At 43.7% G+C, this 15,443-nt stretch overlaps 2 protein-coding genes and 1 long non-coding RNA gene across 19 annotated transcripts in view; 1 reads left to right on the top strand and 2 right to left on the bottom strand.

Moving 5' to 3' along the window:
- LOC122697302 (MHC class I polypeptide-related sequence B-like) overlaps window positions 1-14,539 on the top strand; it is a 183,139-nt gene extending 168,600 nt beyond the window's left edge. The window contains exon 6 of the mRNA XM_043907952.1: window positions 14,455-14,539. The gene's annotated coding sequence lies outside the window, so the exon portion shown is untranslated. The remainder of the gene's footprint in view (window positions 1-14,454) is intronic.
- The window catches only part of LOC122697304 (BOLA class I histocompatibility antigen, alpha chain BL3-7-like), a 210,274-nt gene that overhangs the window by 158,099 nt on the left and 36,732 nt on the right, over window positions 1-15,443 (bottom strand). The gene's annotated exons all lie outside the window — the stretch shown is intronic.
- On the bottom strand, window positions 6,855-14,671 carry LOC122697315. 3 transcript variants are annotated; one of them, XR_006342037.1, is made up of 4 exons: window positions 14,177-14,671; window positions 11,084-12,962; window positions 10,834-10,952; window positions 6,855-7,398 (listed from the first exon to the last, which is right to left on the bottom strand). It is a non-coding gene; the product is annotated as an uncharacterized LOC122697315 (long non-coding RNA). The 3 variants fall into 3 exon arrangements; XR_006342038.1 differs by having other exon boundaries at window positions 11,084-11,376; XR_006342036.1 differs by lacking the exon at window positions 14,177-14,671 and having other exon boundaries at window positions 11,084-13,076.

The following is a 15,443-nucleotide window of genomic DNA, read 5'->3' as shown; positions in this document are numbered from 1 at the left end:
ACTCTGCTCCTTTCTCCTGGGTCCTGGTGCATACAAGGTTTTGTTTGTGCCCTCTGAGAGACTCTGTTTCCCCATTCCTGTACAAGTTCTGTAATTAAATCCCAGTGACCTTCAAAGTCACTTTCCCTGAGGTTACTCTTATTTTCAGGGCTTGCATTCACAAATGTATCAAGCTAGTCTGATGACTAGATGGCTTAAAACTCAACATTCAAAAACTAAGATCATGGCATCTGGTCCCATCACTTCATGGCAAACAGATGGGAAACAATGGAAACAGTGACAGACTTTATTTCCTTTGGCTCCAAAGTCACTGCAGATGGTGCCTGCAGCCATGAAATTAAAAGACGCTTGCCCCTTGGAAGAAAAGCTATTGAACAACCTAGACAGCATATTAAAAAGCAGAGACATAGCATTGCCAACAAAGGTCTGTCTAGTCAAAGCTATGGTTTTTCCAGGATTCATGTGTGGATGTGAGAGTTGGACCATAAGGAAAGCTGAGTGGTGAAGAATTGATGCTTTTGCGCTGTGGTGTTGGAGAAGACTCTTGAGAGTCCCTTGGATTGCAAGGAGATCCAGCCAGTCTATCCTAAAGGAAATCAGTCCTAAATATTCATTGGAAGGACTGATGTCAAAGTTGAAACTCCAATACTTTGGCCACCTGATGTGAAGAACTGACTCATTAGGGAAGACCCTGATGCTGAGAAAGAAAGGCAGGAGGAGAAGGGAACGACAGAGGATAAGATGGTTGGATGGCATCACCAACTTGATGGACATGAGTTTGACCACCTCCGGGAATTGGTGATGGACAGGGAGACGTGGCATGCTGCAGTCCATGGGGTCGCAAAGAGTCAGACATGACTGAGCAACTGAACTGACTGAATCGATCTTAATGGTGCTGTTTTCCTTGATCAATGAATGTTAATCTTGATGACACAGACATATGTGTTTTCTCTGAAGTGAGCATGCTTGGTGAATGTCACCCTTTCTCTAATGATGATCTAAAAGACCTGATACCCTGCAAGAGGAACAGAAGTAAATTACCATGTTATAAAGCAGTATGAAATGGTATGATAGTTCTATAAGCTGCTATTAATATTATGCACTTGTGCTAGAGTAATTTTTAAAAACCTAGTGTGATCTGAATCTTACCAAGTCTTTTTTTTAACAACAGCAAAATACAGAGAAGTGCTAAAGTGTATCATGAGGCTTAAATGAGTAAAATTCAGATAGTGGTACTAACAAGCTGATTTCTTCAACAAAATCGTTCAAGAAAGTAAAGGAAATAACAGATGAGGCAAAGAATTAATAGTCCATAGACCTATAGATTGGGCTTCCCTGGTGGTTCAGTGGCAAAGACAGTCTTCAGACTCAGTTCAGTTCTGTTCAGTTGCACTGTTGTGTCTGACTCTTTGCGAGTCAGGAGAGAGATGCGAACACCAGACCACCTGACCTGCCTCTTGAGAATCTTGTATGCAGGTCAGGAAGCAACAGTTAGAACTTGACGTGGAACAACAGACTGGTTCCAAATAGGAAAAGGAGCACAAAAAGGCTGTATATTGTCACCCTGCTTATTTAACTTATATGCAGAGTCCATCATGAGAAATGCTGGGCTGGATGAATCAAAAGCTGGAATCAAGAATGCTGGGAGAAATATCAATAACCTCAGATATGCAGATGACACCACCCTTATGGCAGAAAGTGAAGAACTAAAGGGCCTCTTGATGAAAGTGAAAGAGGAGAGTGAAAAGGTTGGCTTACTGCTCGACATTCAGAAAACGAAGATCATGGCATCCAGTCCCATCACTTCATGGCAAATAGATGGGGAAACAGTGGAAACAGTGCCAGACTTTATTTTGGGGGGCTCCAAAATCACTGGAGATGGTGACTGCAGCCATGAAATTAAAAGACACTTGCTCCTTGGAAGAAGAGTTATGACCAATCTAGACAGCATATTAAAAATAGAGACATTACTTTGCCAACAAATGTCTGCCTAGTCAAGGCTGTGCTTTTTCCAGTAGTCATGGTTGGATGGCATCACCAAACTCAATGGACTCGAGTTTGAGTAAACTCCGGGAGTTGGTGATGGACAGGGAGGCCTGGCGTGCAGTAGTTCATAGGGTTGCAAAGAGTCGGACACGACTGAGCGACTGAACTGAACTGAAGAGAGGGAGAGCGTACTGGACAGAGGTGGACAAATGGGGGATTGGACACATAAGTGTCTGGGGCTTCTTCTGTCAGTGGCTCACCTTATATTTGTTACTTACAGTGGACTTCCACTAGGGTCCAAATGAGATTAAAGACAGAAAGCAAATCAATGTACTTTAAAGAAATCCTCTAACTTTGTGAAACATGTTCTGACATGTTCTGACAAGGCTAACTTGGAAAGGATGTTTGAATGGGGCTGGTTTGTCATAAGCAGCTGCACACCGCCCTCTGGTGGCCTTGTGAGAAATGGCATGAGTGCTGCAGGGCTCCTTGGCTTTGTCAGTAAAAGAGCCAACAACTCACACTTGCCACCATCACAGTCCTGGTGTCAGAGCAAACCCATTTCTGTGAGAGTCAGTGTTTCGGTGGTGTGTTCTAGAGGAAATCACTATCTTGACTAGGACACAAGAGGCCACATCCCTAGTGTAGTACTTCAGAGAGTGTTGACTGAGCCCCTGAGTCAGGCGCTGGGTCCCCAAGGGAGACTAGACAAGAGGTCGCTGCCTCAGGGGACCTGCAGGGAGAGGTTGGGGACATGCTGGGTTCACTTGTCCACACCCCAGCTCTGAGTGTCTGTTGAGGAGAAGTCAGCCTATCCAAGCAGAGCAGTTTGTGGCACTTTTCTCTTTATATTAACAATAAAACAGTTTGAAAATTAGAAAGGTTTCACTCAACATATCTGTGTGATTTCATCTAAATTCATATAGCTTTCCAAAATATGGGATGAATTCATCTTCCTGATATCTTTTTCACTTCATATAATGAGTAATTATTCCATCCATTGATAACTTTAGAATGTATGGATTTAATGAATTCAATATCAATATTCCTTATGCCACCTTGTACTTATAGGCCCTGCTTCTAAGCTCCAGCTCCAGCTTCCCCCACTGGTATCCTGTTCTTCTCTGCAAGTGGAGTCCAAATCCTGTCATCTCCAAGCACCTTCCAATCTAGAATCACTCTATGAACTTCCAGAAGACGTTTTCTTCATCCTTTCTCCTGGGTGGCAGGCACTTCCCAACAGGTCTTCTGTGCTGTGGATTCAGAGTTTCTCCCAGACCAAGATGCTGCTCAGTCGAGTCTCAGGCTGCTGTTCGCACGGAGCTTGGCGTGTGGTAAAGAGTCAATAAATATTTGAAAACGAAATAAACTGGACTGAGCACTCACTGTTGCTGATAACTTTAACTGGTCTCCCCTCTTGGGAGGGGACTTCCCAGCCTCTCTGTGGTCACAGGACCATGCTGCTGCTAATGGAGCAGGAGAGGACCTGGTGTGCGTCCTTTCAGACCTGGCCCATCCCTACTCCCCATAGGCATTTCTCCAGGTTCTGGCTCCTTCTGCTGATGGAGGCAGATGGGGATTAACCTCCAAAACACCTAGGAATCCGAGAAGCAGGAGGGGCTCAACGGGCGCATGCTTGTCCCCAGCACAGGTTTGGGGGTGGACTCCAGGTGTCCTCTGGGGGTGTCTTTAGACTATTCAAAGAATAATGCTTTCACCATCGTCTTTGTGCTGCTCCCCCACAGGGGGTGTCACAGAGTTGGGGAACCATTCAGTCTCCAGCTTCCCTTTCCTCAGGGTGGGGGGCTTCCAGCAGCTCAGCAGTTACAGAAGATACTTTAAAACATGGATTTAAGGATGATGAATTCAGGAGGAAAAGGACTTTTATTCATTTATTTTTAAAATTTATTTTACTGAAGTATGGTGGATTTACATTGTTGTGTTAATTTGTTTTGTACCGCAAAACAAATTTTGACTGAGTTATATATATATATATATTTTTCATATTATTATCCATTATGGTTTATGAAGGAAAGATAAGAATTTTTAATATGTCAACCAGGACGTTTTAAAGAAAACTTGCCTTTTTTCCCTGCAAGTATATTGTACTGAAAATAATTACTAGTGAAGTTTGCTGCCGTAATCTCCATTATTGCTAAGGTTTACCTCAAAGCAAATGTCCATGTAGTGAACAGTCAAAGTATCTCAGTGACCTCAGGGGTTCCAGAGACCACACTCTGAGAATTGCGGTTCTGAGTAAACCAGACTGTCTCCCAACTGATCCCTGTCCCTCCTCTTTGTTTTAGAGATCTTCTCCTTGAACTGGACTCCCTGCCTCCTTAAACTTAGTGAAAGCCCTTCTTCTGGGCTCCTCTCCAAGAGAACTGCCCCCCTAGCAACTGATACCACAGAGTGTCCTCAGTCTGGGAAAGGGCATCGGGGGACAGGTGTTTCCCCTTTGGAACTGGGGACAGTTTGTTCCTAAAGGCACTGCACACACTTACGACCTGCTTTGGTTTTGTTACATACCAGCTTGATATGTCTTCATATCCTGGACAGAAATCTGACATAGTGTCTAAAGAAATAATAGTGACTCTTTCACCTCCCATGGTCTAATGCATCTGACGTAGATGCATCTGACTTAGGTCCACAAAGCATGAAGGGCAGCCCTGTCCAACAGAATGTTCTGTGATGAAGGAATTGTTCTTTATCTGTGCTGTCTAGTCAGGGAGACAATGGCTACATGTGGCTATTTCAGCACCTCAAACATGACTGTTGTGATGAGTACTCTTTATTTTATTTAATGAATTAATTGTTCAAATATTTTTATTTATTTTGTTGAAGTCTAGTTGATTTACAATGTTGTGTTAGTTTCTGCTGTATAGCAAAGTGACTCAGTTATACAATTTATAGGTTCTTCTTTATATCCTTTTCCATTATGATTTATTCCAGGATGTTGAATACGGTTACCTGTGCTGTCATTGTTTATCCATTCTATTTTTTTTTAATACTTACTTATTTATTTACTTGGCTGTATTGGGTCTTAGTTGCAATACACAGGATGTTCACTGCATCATGATGGATCTTTTTCATCCTGGTATGCTGGTTCAGTTGCTCCAAGGCATGTGGAATCTTAGTGCCCTGCCCAGAGATTGAACCCTTTTGCCCTGCATTGCGAGACGGATTCTTAACCACTGGATCACCAGGGAGGTCCCCTGTTCACCCATTCTTTATGTAATAGTTTACATCTAACGAACCCCCAACCCCCAGGCATTACTTTCCCCAGCCCCCTTCCCCAGACCCTTCCCTCTTGGCAACAACAAGTCTGTTCTCTGTATCTGTGAGTCTGTGTCTATTTTAATTTTATTTAATTCAAATAGCCATATATGACTAGTCACCAGCATATCGGACAGTGCGTGTCTAGAATGTCCTTAACTTTCACTCTCTTCCTCCCAAAAGTTATTGTGTGACTCATAGATTGATGCATGTTAACATACATTCTTTGGTAGCTCAGACGGTAAAGCATCTGCCCACAATGAGGAGACGTGGATTCAATCCCTGGGTCAGGAAATTCCCCTGGAAAAGGAAATGGCAACCCACTCCAGCATTCATGCCTGGAAAATCCCATGGACCAAGGAGCCTGGTGGGCTACAGTCCATGGGGTCGCAAAGAGTCAGACACCACTGATTGACTTCACTTTCACTTCATATGAATATAGTGGGTTTGTCTATTTAAGGTATAGCCTTAAAATGTTGCATACACAGGAAGTTTCATTAATAAGTGTTTTAGCAACTAGAATGTTAAGCAGACATTAAGCAGACCACGGTATATCACCTTCAGGTTATAAGTGTTCAAAAGTGCCCATCACTGGAGCTAATTCTTGTCTCTATTATACTGAACTCTTGGTGGTTTCCTTAACCTGGTAAGCATAAGTAGACACAGAAGTGTTCACTCAACCCAAGAGAAAGTATTTGTTGAACACAACAGAAATCAATTACCTTGTAGGACGTGTACATACTTGTAAAATTATGAAGCAGAAGCTGTAACCTAAGAATCCACCACCTTAAAATTCTTTTAAAAAAAAATAATTTTCTTTGTTTATTTTTGGCTGTGCTGGGTCTTCATTGCTCTGTGGGCTTTTCTCTAGTTGTGGCGAGTAGGGTCTACTCTCTAGTTATGGCACACAGCTTCTCGTTTCAGGGGTTACTCTAGCTGGAAAGAACTAGTTCTATGGTATTCTTCTCCTTCTACACTTTCCTCTCAAATTCAAGCAATTCTTTTTTCCTTCACCCTTGGACTCTTGTCTCCTAGACAAAAATATATATGAATATTTTACACTTGGGAAATGAAGAGTTGTATGACCAAAGGTGAAAAATCATAAAAATCCATCAATCTTCTCTGTGTTACACAAACACTCACAAAGATACAAACACATGCACCTATTCAAACTCAAAGACACATAAACAGTTTTGACAGGACTTCCCAACTGCAGTGGTTAAGAATTCGCCTGCCAATGCAAGGTCCACACCTTCAATCCTCGGTCAGGGAACTAAGATCCCAGAGGACACAGAGCAACTCAGCTAGCATGCTACAACTATTGAGGTTCACCTGCTCTGGAGCCCATGTGCCACAATCCATGTACGGCAAAGGAGCAAGGAAGCTCCCTCGTGCTGCAACTAAGACCCGAAGCAGCCAAACAAATACATATTTAAAAAAAAAAGAATAAAGAGTAGAGGGGACAGAGGAGGGAGGAGGAAGTGAGCTGACTCAGCAAGTAGCTTCTGGAGAGCGCAGGGTGGGGGCCACTGAGGTCTGAGCTCAACAGCTTAGACAGAGACGGTTCCAGCACCTGGGCAGCAGCTGGAAGATGAAAGTAAACTGGTAAGTAAGTGCAACCAAATATCTCCTGTGTGAGGATTACAGTTCTTTTGTCCTTTATCACTTTCAACCCTTTGTAACTTATTTTACAGTGAATCTTTATTATATCCTGTGTTATACATATACATCATAATCAGAATTATAAAGCTTATTTAAATTTTTAAGAAAGAAGGCAGGTGGGAGGCAAGTGAAGAGCTGGGGACACGAGGCTGGACGTCCTGGGCTCCGTGTCTGGGCTCCGGGCAGTGACTCACACGGTCTTTTCTTTTCTTCTCAGGACCGGGTTCCCTGTGGAGGCCAAGCGGAATCTTAGCCTTCTTTTGAGATGTGTGGTCATCTATTAGGACTTTGTCGCCTCTTTGATGCTTTGAAAACAGTTTTTGTATTTTCCATGGCATTTTCAGCTATTTGCTGTGGGAAGAATTGTCCGTACATGTCAGCCCATCTTTTCCAGTGGTGGCATTTCTATGGCAGAACAGTTCAGTCGACATATGATGGGTCCTGGAGCAGAGAATGTGCGTCCTCACACTTGACCTGAAGGTGATCGGTCAAGGGTTTTACAAGGGCAAGGTACTTTCAGCTCATTTTTTGAAAGCATTATTTAACTCCACACAAGAGGATTGAGAAGATACTCCAGAATAGACAAAATAACTAATTCATGTTCTCCCTGCATTCCCCAGTCACCCAAGACCTCTACTTAGAAACCATTGCAGTTAGGAATTCCTTATTTCTCGTCTCAGAAATGGACATCTAGACATTAATGAACACTGTTATTTCAGGGAAAGAGCTCAGGGCACAGAGAGGAACAAATTATGTGCAAATTCACATATATGAAGAAGAACTTGCTTTAGAATATAAATAGAACCATTACATTCAACAATATATAAATAAACAGCAATTTATGTTTTGCAATGAAGGAAAAGTCTAACAGACACCTCTTGAAGATGATATGGAAATACACACAAAATATGCTCAATGTCACATGTTATTAAGACAGGCAAATAAAAACAGCAATGATACATCCTCACACACCTAGTAGAGTAGCTAGAATCCAAGAACCGGTGATGCCCAGCGCTGACCAGGACATGGAGCAGCAGAAACCCTCGCTCACTGGGGCAGGAATAGGAAGCAGCGCAGCAGCCAGAAATGAGAGTCAGCAGTTTCTTATGAAGCTACACAGAGACTCTCCATCCAGTCTGCTCATCAGTCTAGCACTTCTCCATCCCATGGGAAAACTTGTATTTGCACAAACCCCTGCACACCAGAGTTTATATCAGAGTGCCCCTTAAGTGTGGACTGCACATGGTGACTTCCTTCCAAAGACTATAGTGTGGACAGTGAGGAAGTAAAAATAGAACTTCATAAGGAGAAACCTAGGAAATATATCTTAGGTGGGTGCTGAAGTGATTTTATTAGGGATATTCCAGTGGACAGTATAAACCCTTGATGTGTGGAGAATGTCACTTCATCTCTGTGGCCTTCTATCCAAAAACCCAACTCAAATACAGAGACATTCCACACTATGCCTGAGCAATTCTCAAAAGCATCCAGGTCATCAAACAAAAAGGGAAGTCTGAGAGACTGTCACAGCCAGAGGAGCCTGAAGGGAACATGATTAGAACCTAATTTATATCATATGTCTTTGATAGGATCTTGGGTCAGCAAATGAAATCCCACCAGGCAAGGAGGGCTTCCAGGGCCCAGCCTTTATCCTCAGCCTCCCGCTCTCTCCCACCTCGTTTCCCTCCAGCCAGCAGAGCAAACAAGGCTTGAGCATCCAGTCTGTGCCAGGCACTGTCCTGACCACTTCCTACATCAACTCAGCCAACTCTCACCACATCCCGAAAACGTCACCCGTTTTGCAGATGCGGATGAGCACAGGGGGAAATAACTTGTTTGGAGTAACACAGCTAGGAGGGTGGGGGAGGATACTGGGGTCCAGACTGCCCAGGTGGAGCCCCCACTCTCCAGTCTCCAGGGACTTGGTCAGCCCTGTGACACCACCACACCGTCCAATATACACACACGACTCCTTATCAGCGGTTTCCCTCTATACAGACCACAGCTGCCCCGTCAACTCCTGTCCAATCTCAAGGCTGATTTCAAATGTCCCCTCCTCAGGAAGGACGTCCTGAGCTGCTCCCAGACTAGAGTGGGGCCCTTGCTCTCTATTCCAAATGCTTATTTTCCAGCTGGACTATTTAGCATCGAAACACACAGGGCATGTTCTTGGGCTTCCTTTGTGGCTCAGCTGGTAAAGAATCTGCCTGCAATGCGGGAGTCCTGGGTTCGATCCCTGGGTTGGGAAGATCCCCTGGAGAAGGGAAAAGCTACCCACTCAATAGCCTGGCCTGGAGAATTCCCTGGACTGTAGTCCATGGGTTTGCAAAGAGTCAGACAGGACTGATTGGCTTTCACTTTCACCTAATGCATCCCCAGGGCCTGGCAGAGAGTATGTGGTAAATAAATATCTTTTCAGTTAAGGAAGCACCACAATGTTCATTGCAGCACTGTTTATAATAGCCAGGACATGGAAGCAACCTAGATGTCCATCAGCAGACGAATGGATAAGGAAGCTGTGGTACATATACACCATGGAATATTACTCAGCCATTAAAAAAGAACTCATTTGAATCAGTTCTAATGAGATGGATGAAACTGGAGACCATTATACAGAGTGAAGTAAGCCAGAAAGATAAAGACCAATACAGTATACTAACACATATATATGGAATTTAGAAAGATGGTAATGATAACCCTATATGCAAAACAGAAAAAGAGACACAGATGTACAGAACAGACTTTTGGACTCTGTGGGAGAAGGCGAGGGTGGGATGTTTTGAGAGAACAGCATCGAAACAGGTATATTATCAAGGGTGAAACAGATCACCAGCCCAGGTGGGATGCATGAGACAAGTGCTCAGGGCTGGTGCACTGGGAAGACTCAGAGGAATGGGCTGGGGAGGGAGGGGGGAGGGGGGATTGGGATGGGGAATATGTGTAAATCCATGGCTGATTCATGTCAATGTATGGCAAAAACCACTACAATATTGTAAAGTAATTAGCCTCCAACTAATAAAAATAAATAAAAAAAAAAAAAGAATTAATAAACTTCCTCAAAGCATCATTGGGCTTCCCAGGTGGCGCTAGTGGTAAAGAACGCGCAGGCCAATGCAGGAGGCATTAAGAGATGTGGGTTTGATCTCTGGATTGGGAAGATCCCCTGGAGGAGGGCAAGGCAACTCACTCCAGTATCCTCACCTGGAGAAGCCCATGGACAGAGGAGCCTGGCGGGCTACAGTCGATGGGGTTGCAAAGAGTCGGACATGACTGTGTGACTTAGCACGCAGGCACGCAAAGCTGTGTGACCCTGGGCTGGGCACTTCTGAGTCTCATTCCAAACACTTGATAGTTAAGCTGTGATTATATCTGTCTGACTTCAGAGTTATAAATGGAATAAATTGGATAGTACATGTACGTTTTTGTTTTCTTTTCTTCTTTTTTTTGCATCATGACAGCCAAAATCAGCTCTTTTCTTTCTTTCAATTTTTTTCTGATTGTACACCACAAAATTCACCCGCAGTCTCACTACCTAATATGATAATAGTACCATCTTCATTCTCTTCGAGTGTGACTAAGAATTTATTTATTCTTAGTAATCTATTGTAGGTTATTTTGAAAAATTTTTTTTCTTTTTTATTTTTTTTTGGCCATGCCCTTCAGCTTGTGGGATCCAGGTTCCCCCACCTCGACTGATTCTAGTTCTGCAACCCTGCATTGGAAGTGCAGTCTTAACCATTGAACCTTCAGGGAACTCCCTATTGTAAGTTCATAAATTTACAGAAGTCAGAACATTGCACAACTATTCTTTCCACAAAAGTAGCAGCACACTAACAATAAGAACAAAGGAAAAGCCAAACACACAGGCCTTTTAAAAGTTGTGCAATATGAGGGTAATGATAAACTCACGATTTTCCTAAATCTCAGAGTGAAGAGAGTCAGGCCAGCCACACTTTTGTCCGGACCACCTTTGGACTCTGTAACATCGATCCTTCCCTGAGTCTCCAGCCTGCTTGCCAGCCCTGCACCTTTGGAAGCACAAGACCCTTAGGCTCATGAGCCAAGTTTGAAAATAAATCTCTCTCTCTGTTTCACACACACAACACAACATTTCTCACACACTGGGAAAGGATCATTCCTCATAAATAATAGGGCTTACCTTCGATCCACTGGTTCTGACCTCAGGATCAAGCTCTGCGGTATTTCTGCACGGCTGTGTCTGAACCAGGTCAGGAGTCCCTGCACTTACTGCCTCTGGTTTGAGGATGGACACTTTCATCAGGAACTTTCATCCTCCAGAACAGTGAGGCAGGGAGGGCAGAATCTTGTGTGGTTGATGGAGGAGCCAAACTATTTTGACGATGAGACCAAGCTCTTGACGAGTCAGGTGAGGATTTCCCACTAAATCTGAGAAATGTGCGCTGATATCACAGCCAAAGGCTGGAGACTGGTCTGAACAGAGAGCACCCATTGATGAAAGCAGGCAGGAGCCTGGGAGAAAGCAGGAGAGCGATGCTCTCCACCTCTCCCCAGTCCTCAGGAGCGAGAGGCCCTCTGGACGGGGTTCCCGTAGCATCAGGTGAGGCAGGTGAGTGAACACAAGTCATCACCTGAGAATGAAGGCTGGGGTCTGTGTGCCATTAATTAAGTATTAATCCAGCAATCTCACTGCTCATGGATGCATGCTTAGCAAATAATTTGGGGGCTCTGGAGATGGGGAACCAGATTAAAACCTAGTGCTGGTCATTAGAGGGCTGACAATGACTGGTGGATGATACTCCCCTACTTCTGGGAACTCCTTATGGACACTGATGCATGTGCAGAGATGTCCCAGACTGGAACCTCCTTAATGGCTACAGGTGAAGCAGAGGAATAGTTTCCTAAAGTTCATGGGCCAGACACCCCAGTAGTTAGAGTTTAATGAATGAGGTGGAACTTTGGATAGAACTTCACCCACGTGGATGAGTAGGATAATCATCAAAGACAAAAAGGAAAAGAAAATAATGACATTGCAAGCAGTCAGGAGTTAGTGTGCAAGAAGGTATGCGGTGCAATCAGGCACAGTGGGTTCAGGGATGACGTTGTAGTTTAATAATTTCTGGTTAATGTCTCTTGAGGGTTCAGCTCTGTTGAAACAGTGTGTGGAAAGCCCTGAAACCAAGTCAAGACATAAAGAAGAGGTTCAATCAAAGCTGAATGGTGAGGCTGCTCAGCTCTTATCAGTTGAGCCTTACAGGAGCATGAATTCAACCAAGGTTTCTCCAGGGGTCACATCCAGACACCTGCACAGACCCACGTTCCAAGGGCTCAGAGTGTGAGAGGAGGGCGGGACACGCAGAGATGCTGGGAGTGTGTCAGTGCTGGTCTGGGAGCTGGCGCTGGAGACTCTGGAGCCCAGGCAGGGTGTGTTGAACCCAGGCTGGGGCAACCCCAGAGTCACTTGTGTTTGATTCTGAAATTCATTCAGGAATTTTCTCAGCACAAGTTTGGTGCTTGTTAGCGTCGAGCGGCTGTATCTCAGCACCTGGAGGACGAGTGTGCTGAGCGGGGTGTCCTCCGACGTGAATGCTGCGCCTGTGACTCCGTGCTCAGAGGCGCATGCTCAGATCCAAGACCACTGGTACCGAAGAGACCCGCAGGGTCGTAATCTAACCCTCCATTTAGGGGAAATAAACAGAACCATGGGAGATGAATAGCTTGCCCAGTTAACACAGTTCAAGCAAAGTCCAAGTCTGAAAGTCTACATCCAGTGCTTTTTCAAAACATCCTGTACCCAAGTGTAGACCACTCCTCATGGCAGAGCTGACAGCAGGTAAAGGAAATCAGAATCAGGGAACCATATTAGTTTCTCCTAAAACTCAGCAGTGGCCACAGCACTGGAAAAGTTCTGTTTCATTCCAATCCAAAGAAGGGCAATGCCAAAGAATCTTCAAACTACCACACAATTGCACTCATCTCATATGCTAGCAAAGTAATGCTCAAAATTCTCCAAGCCAGGCTTCAACAGTTTGGGAACCGTGGATTTCTAGATGTTCAGGCTGTATTTAGAAAAGGAAGACGAACCAGAGATCAAACTGCCAACATCCATTGGATCATAGAAAAAGAAAGAGAATTCTAGAAAAACATCTACTTCTGTTTTATTGATTACACCGTTTTTGACTATGGATCACAACAAACTGTGGAAAATTCTTCAAGAGATGGGAATACCAGACGACCTTACCTGCCTCCTGAGAAATCTGTATGCAGGTCAAGAAGCAACAGTTAGAACCAGACATGGAAAAAGAGACGGGTTTCAAACTGGGAAAGGAGTATGTCAAGACCGTATATTGTCATCCTGCTTATTTAGCTAATATGCAGAGTACATTAGGCAAAATCCCAAGCTGAATGAAGCACAAGCTGGAATCAAGATTGCTGGGAGAAATATCAATAACCTCAGATATGCAGATGACACCACCCTTATCACAGAAAGCAAAGAGGAACGAAAGAGCCTCTTGATGAAAGTGAAAGAGGACAGTGAAAAAGTTGGCTTAAAACTCAACACTCTAAAAAACTAAGATCATGGCATCCGGTTTCATCATGGCAAATAGATGGGGAAACAATGGAAACAGTGACAGGCTTTACTTTTTGGGGCTCCAAAATCACTGCAGACAGTGACTGCAGCCATGAAATTAATTGCTCCTTTAAAAAAAGCTATCACCAACCTAGACAGCATATTAAAAGCAGAGACATTACTTTGCCGACCGAGGTCCCTCTAGTCAAAGCCATGGTTCTTCCAGTAGTCATCTATGGATCTGAGAGTTAGACTATAAAGAAAGCTGAGTGCTGAAGAATTGATGCTCTTAAACTGTGGTGTTGTAGAAGACTCTTAAGAGTCCCTTTGACTGCAAGGAGATCAAAGAAGTCAACCGTAAAGTAAATCAGTCCTGAATATTCATTGGAAGGACTGATGCTGAAGCTGAAGCTCCAGTACTTTGGCCATCCGGTGCAAAGAACTGACTCATTGGAAAAGACCCTGATGCTGAGAAAGATTGAAGGCAGAAGGAGAAGGGGACAACAGAGGATGACGTGGTTGGATAGCATCATCAACTTGATGGACATGAGTTTGAGCAAGCTCTGGGAGTTGGTGATGGACAGGGAAGCCTGGCATGCTGCAGTCCATGGGGTCACAAAGAATCAGAGACGACTGAGAGACTGAACTAAACTGAAAGGGGAAACCAATTAGGAGATGGGTCTGCGTTGAAGGCACGAGTACCTTGAGTTTTCACCCCTGTATCTTTTCCTTTCTTCCTGCCGACTTCTGTCCCTGTTGTGGATGGTGGTGGCAGCAGGGACAGGTGATGATGTTGATGGAATCAGAGGAGGAGTCCAGCAAGAGCTGGGGAAAAGGAGGCAAAAAAGAACGGATGTGTCTTCCCTCAGAGGATGGTCAAATCTGACCTTGGAGCAACTGAAAGAGAATCTCTGAGGGAATAAAAAACAATATTCTGCAACCAGTTGGTCAGTTATTTATTGGTTTTTCCTTTTCCCCAGAGCCTATTAGCCTACAAGACCTGGATCAATTCCAGATGGAGCCAACTGATAATAATGGCCTCACACACCCAGAATTTCAGTCCTCATGTCAGATCCTGGTTCCATCAATCTAACAGGGGAAGCTTAGAATTTGCAGCCAGGAGGCCTGAATTCAGTTCCGAGTTCTGGTATTAATAGCACTTTTTCTTTTATGTGTGTTCTGTTATTTATCTTATTATTTTAAAATTATTTTTATTTTATATTTTATTTTTAATTGGTGAATACTTGCATTACAGTGTTGTATTGGTTTCTGCCACACAGCAGTGTGAATCAGCCATAAGTATACATGTATCTCCTCCCTCTGGTCCTTCCCTCCACCTTCCCCATCCCACCCTTCTAGGTTGCTGAGCACCAGGTTGAGCTTCCTATGTTATACCAAAACTTCCCACTAGCTTTTATTTTACACGTGGTAATGGATATGTTTTAATGCTACTCTCTCAATTCGTCCCACCCTCGCCTTCCTTCACTGTGTCCACAAGGCCATTCTCCACATCTGCATCTCCATTCCTGCCCTGTGAATAGGTTCATGAGTACCATTTTTCTAGATTCCATATAGGTGTATTTTTTATTATTATTATTTTTGAAGTTAGTTGATGTAAAATATAACACATTCCTTCTTGAGGTCTCCTTTTCCTCATCTATGAAATGGAAAAACTAGTGTTTCTTTGCAGTCGTGATTGGGATGATTAAAAGCATTAATATATTTGAGGTGGTTGCAGCTGCACCACACTAGTACTAATATTACTTTTGCTTTTTATAATAGAGCACATGGACAATAAATTGTTACCAATAAGCTTTATCTGCCAGTTTCCTTATTATGGCTTCTCTTCAGATGACTACTAGCAGATTTCTGGAAATCTAAGGTTCCCTTCATCCTTGTCACAGTCAAATATGCATATATGTTACTTCATGCCTGCAACATCTGTATTATTTCATATTAAAAGTTTTAA

This window comes from Cervus elaphus, chromosome 7 (genome assembly GCF_910594005.1).
Source record: "Cervus elaphus chromosome 7, mCerEla1.1, whole genome shotgun sequence".
Lineage (NCBI taxonomy): Eukaryota > Metazoa > Chordata > Mammalia > Artiodactyla > Cervidae > Cervus > Cervus elaphus.
The sequence above is the reverse complement of the archived record's forward strand: the minus strand, read 5'-3'. Positions and strand labels throughout refer to the sequence as shown.